Here is a 6,461-nt window from a genome sequence, read left to right as displayed (position 1 = left end):
GCAGGACGTCTACCACAACTAGGAGCTTCTAACGTCAAGCGTTGGCCTGTGGACTAGAGAGTCCTTGTATCTTACGCTTCCGCTATGAACTTGTGTTTGTTCGTTGATCATTAGGTCAACTACTTGTGTAATATGGATCATGTGATTCCAAGTTGTAAGACATTATGGTTTGTAATGAATGATGACTGTGATACTTAACTATTATGCCTCGCAACAACAATTTCCTGGGATTGCGATGTATGACATAATAGGCATCCGGACTTAAAAATCCGGGTGTTGACAAGTTGGTATCAGAGCCATTGTTTGACCTTAGGAGACCCTAGTTAGAAATGGACGTTCCGAAAAATTAAGTTTCAAAAAGGAATGAAGTATTTCTGAAAAATGTAAGTCTTTGTCTTCTCCTTGAGCTCTTTGGAAAAACAAAAACATTCATGCTCTTCCTTAGAAAGATAACTAAAATTTTGCCACACTTGTTCACTTCTCTAACTTAATCCTTTACTTCACTTTCAGATGGAGCCCGTGAACACGAAGTTTTACCAGCTTGGGAACGGGGGTAGCTTGATCTTCGAGCACGACCTCAACGCCCTGTCCGACCATCTTGGTCGCCCGCACCCCGAGTTCCACGGATCGCAGATCGCGAACCAGCCAGGAGGCGAGTTGCAGTGGATCATCACCGCTGACTTGAGGGGCAAGATGGAGCCTCCCACTTCTGAGAGGATCCTCTTCTCCTTCATGGAGAGCAACTGGCTGGACGGACTTGCTCGCGGCCTTCAGGAGGGACTCGCACGCTTGTGCGGGATGAGCGGGGAGGCACTCCAGCACCCTCGCTTTTCCCACCTCGCGAGGCGTAACTCTGCTGGAGAACCCATGGACATGTCATCGCACCCGCAGCTGAAGCACCATGTGGAGCACCTCGACTTCATGCTGTACCACACTCAGCAGGATCTCGACCACTCCCGTGAGTACGCCAACCAGACTCACGCCCGCATCATCGAGCAGGGCGACTGCATCAAGATGCTCGCCAAGGACCGCAGGACTCTCCGCCAGCAGCGCGCAAAGAAGGATGCCACTATCGACCGCCTCCGCGCGAAGATCGCAGCACTTGAGGCCACTGTCAAGGCCCAGGAGGAGCAGATGAAGAAGATGGAGGAAGATGGAGAAGATATTCAGGGAGGAAGCAACTACCTGAGTGACGACGACGACTTCGAGGAGGATGAGAACACCGAGGGGGAAGACTACGACTTCCTGGACGACGAGGATGATGACCACACCCCCATCGATGTTGATGAGGAGGAGGAGTAGTTCACTTATGCACTATCGTAGGTGTGAGTTGTATCCCGCCCCATGTATCGTAGCTTGGAGAAGAAGGGTTCTTAAAACCCTTAGTGTGTTAGCTTGTAATGTGTGTTGTTTGCTATGAATGAATGTATGGTTGTGTCATCATGAAAAGACTTCAAGTTTTAAGCTTTGAACTTAAACACAAAACAAGCCATAGAAATTTCCCTCTTTTCTCATGATCAATCTCAATACTCAGATGGCCCCTCCAACTCGCAACACGAACCAAGACGCTATGATGCAGATGTTGCAAGTTATGCTGGAAGATAGAGAAGCAGAAAGAGCTGAAAGGCAAGCCAACATTGCAGCACTCCAACAGCTTGTCAACAACAATCAAGGCCACCATGATCATCCAGGATCTAAGCTCAAGAACTTCCAGAATACCAACCCGCCAGTTTTCAGCAAGACTGAGGAACCACTTGATGCAGATGATTGGCTCCAAACTATGGAGAACAATCTAGAAGTAGCTGGAGTGGAAGAGAATGAGAAAGTGCTGTTTGCCACGCACTACCTAGCAGGACCCGCAAGAGCTTGGTGGACAAGCACCCGTGCCATGAACGCGGGACAGTTCATGACTTGGACTGATTTCAAGCTCAAATTCAGCAAGTACCATGTGCCCCCGGGTCTGATAAAGAAGATGAGAGATGAATTCCGTGAACTGAAGCAAGGCCGGATGTCCGTGGTGGAATACCGCGACAAGTTCCTCACACTGTCAAGGTACGCCCCGGATGAGACCGACACTACTGAAAAGAGGAAGGAAAGGTTCCTGAACGGACTGCATGATGAGATGCAGACTGTGTTGATCAACATCCCCTTTGCCGACCTCGAAGCCCTTGTTGACTCCGCCATCCAGATGGAAGGCAAACTGCACCAAGCCAGTGAGAACCGCAAGCGCCGCATGATGAATCAGAGTGGGCCTAGCAATGCCCCAAGGTACCGCCCCAACTCAGGCGGAGGCTTCAGGACCAACAAGCCCAATGCACAGATGTCACGTCCGGTTTATCAGAACCGGAGTGGAGGAAATCCCAGGCCAGGAGGCCACCACAACAACAGCAACTACAACACCAACAACAACTTCAACCGTGCTCCGCCGAGAGCCCCCAACAACAACAACAGCAACAACAACTCCAACACCGCACCAAGGACCGGGAGCAATGCAATCCCCGTCGCAAACAAGCAGGACAAGACCACCATCACTTGCTATGAGTGTGGTGTAGTGGGGCATTACTCCAATGAGTGTCCCAAGAGGCTCGCCAAGCTCGCAGGCAACCCCGCACCACCAGCTCAGCAGCAACGCCGTGTCTCCACCGGCAAGAAGTTCGTCCCCAACAACCCGAACAACCGTGGAGGTCGCCTCTACCACATGAATGCTGAGGAAGCCCAGGAAGCACCTGACGTGGTGCTGGGTATGTTCTCTGTTAACTCAATACCAGCAAGAGTGTTGTTTGATTCTGGAGCATCGCATTCGTTCGTTACAGAAGATTTTGTGTGCACTAGTAAGATTCAACCAATCAGCTTGAAACATGTCATGGTAGTTCAAATACCTGGGTCAACCACTAAAGCTAGAAAATTTTGCAAAGATGTACCCATCAGAATCCATGAAATAGACTTTTATGCAAACTTGATTGTTCTGGGAACAAAAGGATTGGAAGTAGTTCTGGGTATGGACTGGATGGCGAAACATCATGGATTGATAGACTGCGCCAAGAAGGCCATCACCATGACAAGTAGCACCGGAATAATAATAGAACACCTATCTGAAAAACTACCAAGAAAATTCACCTGCAACCAAAGTGTAGCAAAGCCAACTCTGGATCAAATCAGGGTCGTTTGTCGATACCCTGATGTGTTTCCGGATGATCTACCCGGTATGCCCCCGGATCGGGATATCGAGTTTCTCATCGAGTTAATCCCTGGAACAGGACCTATAGCCCAGAGAGCCTATAGCATGAACCCCGCAGAGTTGATGGAACTGAAGAAGCAACTGGATGATATGCTGTACAAAGGTCTGATTCGACCAAGTGCGTCGCCTTGGAGATCACCAGTTTTGTTTGTGGATAAAAAGGACGGTGCCACTCGTTTGGTTACGGATTATCGTAAGCTTAACGATGTCACCATCAAGAACAAATATCCCTTGCCAAAGATAGAAGATCTGTTTGACCAGCTAACCGGTGCCCAAGTTTTCTCAAAGATTGATCTGAGGACAGGTTACCATCAACTGAAGATCCGAGCAACAGATATTCCAAAGACTGCCTTTACCACCAGATATGGACTGTATGAGTACAATGTCATGTCCTTTGGACTGACCAATGCCCCCGCTTACTTCATGAACCTCATGAATAAGATCTTTATGGAATTCCTGGATAAGTTTGTTGTTGTCTTCATCGACGACATCCTTATCTACTCCAAATCAGAAGAAGAACATGAGCAACACTTGGAAGTGGTTCTAGAAACCCTTAGGCAACATCAGTTGTACGCCAAGTTTAGCAAATGTGAGTTTTGGTTGAGAGAAGTGGGATTCCTGGGACACATCTTGTCTGCAGGAGGAATTGCCGTGGATCCCGCAAAAATCAAGACTGTTGAGGAATGGAAAGCCCCAACCACCCAGACTGAAGTCAGAGCATTTCTAGGATTGGCGGGATATTACCGCCGATTCGTTGAAGGTTTTTCAAGCATCGCAAGACCAATGACTCAACTGCTGAAGAAGGACCGGAAATTTGATTGGAATGACAAATGTGAAGAAAGTTTTCAGCTACTCAAGCTCAGATTGACAACAGCCCCAATACTGATCATGCCCGATGTCACCAAGCCATTTGATGTCTATTGTGATGCATCCAAGACTGGACTTGGATGTGTGTTGATGCAAGAAGGCAAAGTGATATCCTACCTATCAAGGCAATTGAAGCAACATGAACAGAACTACCCAACTCATGACTTGGAGTTAGCAGCAGTAGTGTTAGCCCTGAAGGTTTGGCGTCATTACCTCATGGGTAATCGATGCGAGATATATTCAGATCACAAGAGCCTGAAGTACATTTTCACCCAGAAAGAGCTGAACATGAGACAGCGCAGATGGATAGAACTAATCAAGGATTACGACATGGAAATTCACTACCACCCCGGCAAGGCCAATGTGGTAGCGGATGCCTTGAGCAGACTGCCGTGTCAGTTGAACTCCATGATCGCAATAGAGCAACCAAGCCTGTACCAAGAGTTTGAACAATTCAGACTAGAGCTAGTGAGCGAAGGATTCCTCGCCAGCATTGAACTCCAACCCACCTTGATGAGCCAGATAAAGGAAGCCCAGAAGGGAAATGCCAGCATTGACGGAATAAAGAGTCAGATAGCTGCAGGAAAGGCACCAGGATTCACCATAGACGAAGCCGGAGTTCTTTGGTACAAAGAACGTCTCTGCGTACCCTCGGACTCTGACTTGAAGCAAGTCATTCTGCAAGAAGCCCATGACACCCTTTACTCAATCCACCCCGGAGGTACCAAGATGTACCAAGACCTGAAGGAACAATTCTGGTGGCACGGAATGAAGCGAGAGATAGGAAGCTACATCGCCAAGTGTGATATCTGTCAGCGAGTCAAAGCAGAACATCAACGACCCGCAGGACTGTTGCAACCTTTGCAGATTCCTGAGTGGAAATGGGATTCTGTCGGTATGGACTTTATCACAGGATTGCCCAAATCTAGCAGAGGAAATGACTCCATTTGGGTAGTCATCGATAGGTTAACCAAGGTTGCCCATTTCATCCCTGTCAAGACCACCTACCAAGGCCCAAAGCTAGCTGAGTTATACATATCCAGAATAGTCAGCCTGCACGGAACCCCGAAGTCAATTGTGTCAGATAGAGGATCACAATTCACCTCAAGATTCGGGCAGAAAGTGCATGAAGGACTAGGAACCCGTCTGAATTTCAGCACAGCATACCACCCACAGACTGACGGACAGACTGAGAGAGTCAACCAGATCCTAGAAGATATGTTGAGAGCCTGTGTGCTAGAGTACGGATCCAAATGGGAAGACTGCCTACCATATGCAGAATTCTCCTACAACAATAGCTATCAAGCCAGCTTACAGATGGCCCCCTTTGAAGTCCTGTACGGAAGGAAATGCCGTACCCCTCTGAACTGGTCGGAAGTCGGAGATAGTCAAGTCTTCGGCCCCGATGTTCTCCGCGAAGCCGAAGAGAAGGTGCACAAGATCCGCGAATACCTCAAGACCGCCCAATCCAGACAGAAGAGCTACGCCGACAAGAGACGCCGAGAGATGACATTCGAAATCGGAGATTTTGTGTATCTCAAAGTCTCACCCCTCAAAGGAATGCAGAGATTCCAACTCAAAGGAAAGCTCGCCCCCAGATATGTCGGACCATTCAAGATTCTAGATCGCCGAGGAGAAGTCTCATATCAGTTGGAACTACCGGAAGAGATGTCCGCCGTACACGATGTGTTTCACATCTCACTGCTTCGGAAGTGTCTAGAAGTGCCTGAGAAGACCGAAGTATTTAAGAACATAGACCACAGAGCCATTGATATCAACAAGGACCTAACCTACCGCGAAGTGCCTATTCGCATCCTTGAAGAAGCATTCAGGACCACCCGCACCAGAAGTATCAAGTTCCTGAAAATACAATGGAGTAACCACACCGAAGAAGAAGCAACTTGGGAACGCGAGGAAGATATGAAGAAAGAGTACCCAAATCTCTTTAGTACCTAGTTTTCTCTAGATCTCGGGACGAGATCTTTTGTAAGGGGGAAGGGTTTGTAACATCCCAAGTTTCAACAAAATGAACAAGAGAGATTTCAAGAATCCAAAAATTGGGGCAAACAAAAACTTTTTCTCATCATATAGGTCTATGCATATAGATCACCTTGTGAATTATTTTGAGTGTGCAATTGCCATGATGTTTGCTCATGTGTTCTCTCTCACTCTAAAACCCTAGCAATGATCACTTGATCACCCAAAGTCAAATAAAAAGAAAATAGAAAAGAAATAATAAAACTCAACTTTACACACACATAAGGCCTATGCCATTTTTGCAAATCTTAACCTAGACCACTTTGGCTTGCACCATTGGTTGAAGATGGTTACTAAACACTTTTAAATACTTTTGGAA

This window comes from Lolium perenne, chromosome 1, assembly GCF_019359855.2.
Source record: "Lolium perenne isolate Kyuss_39 chromosome 1, Kyuss_2.0, whole genome shotgun sequence".
In the NCBI taxonomy this organism is placed as follows: domain Eukaryota; kingdom Viridiplantae; phylum Streptophyta; class Magnoliopsida; order Poales; family Poaceae; genus Lolium; species Lolium perenne.
Note: the sequence above shows the minus strand (reverse complement) of the source record.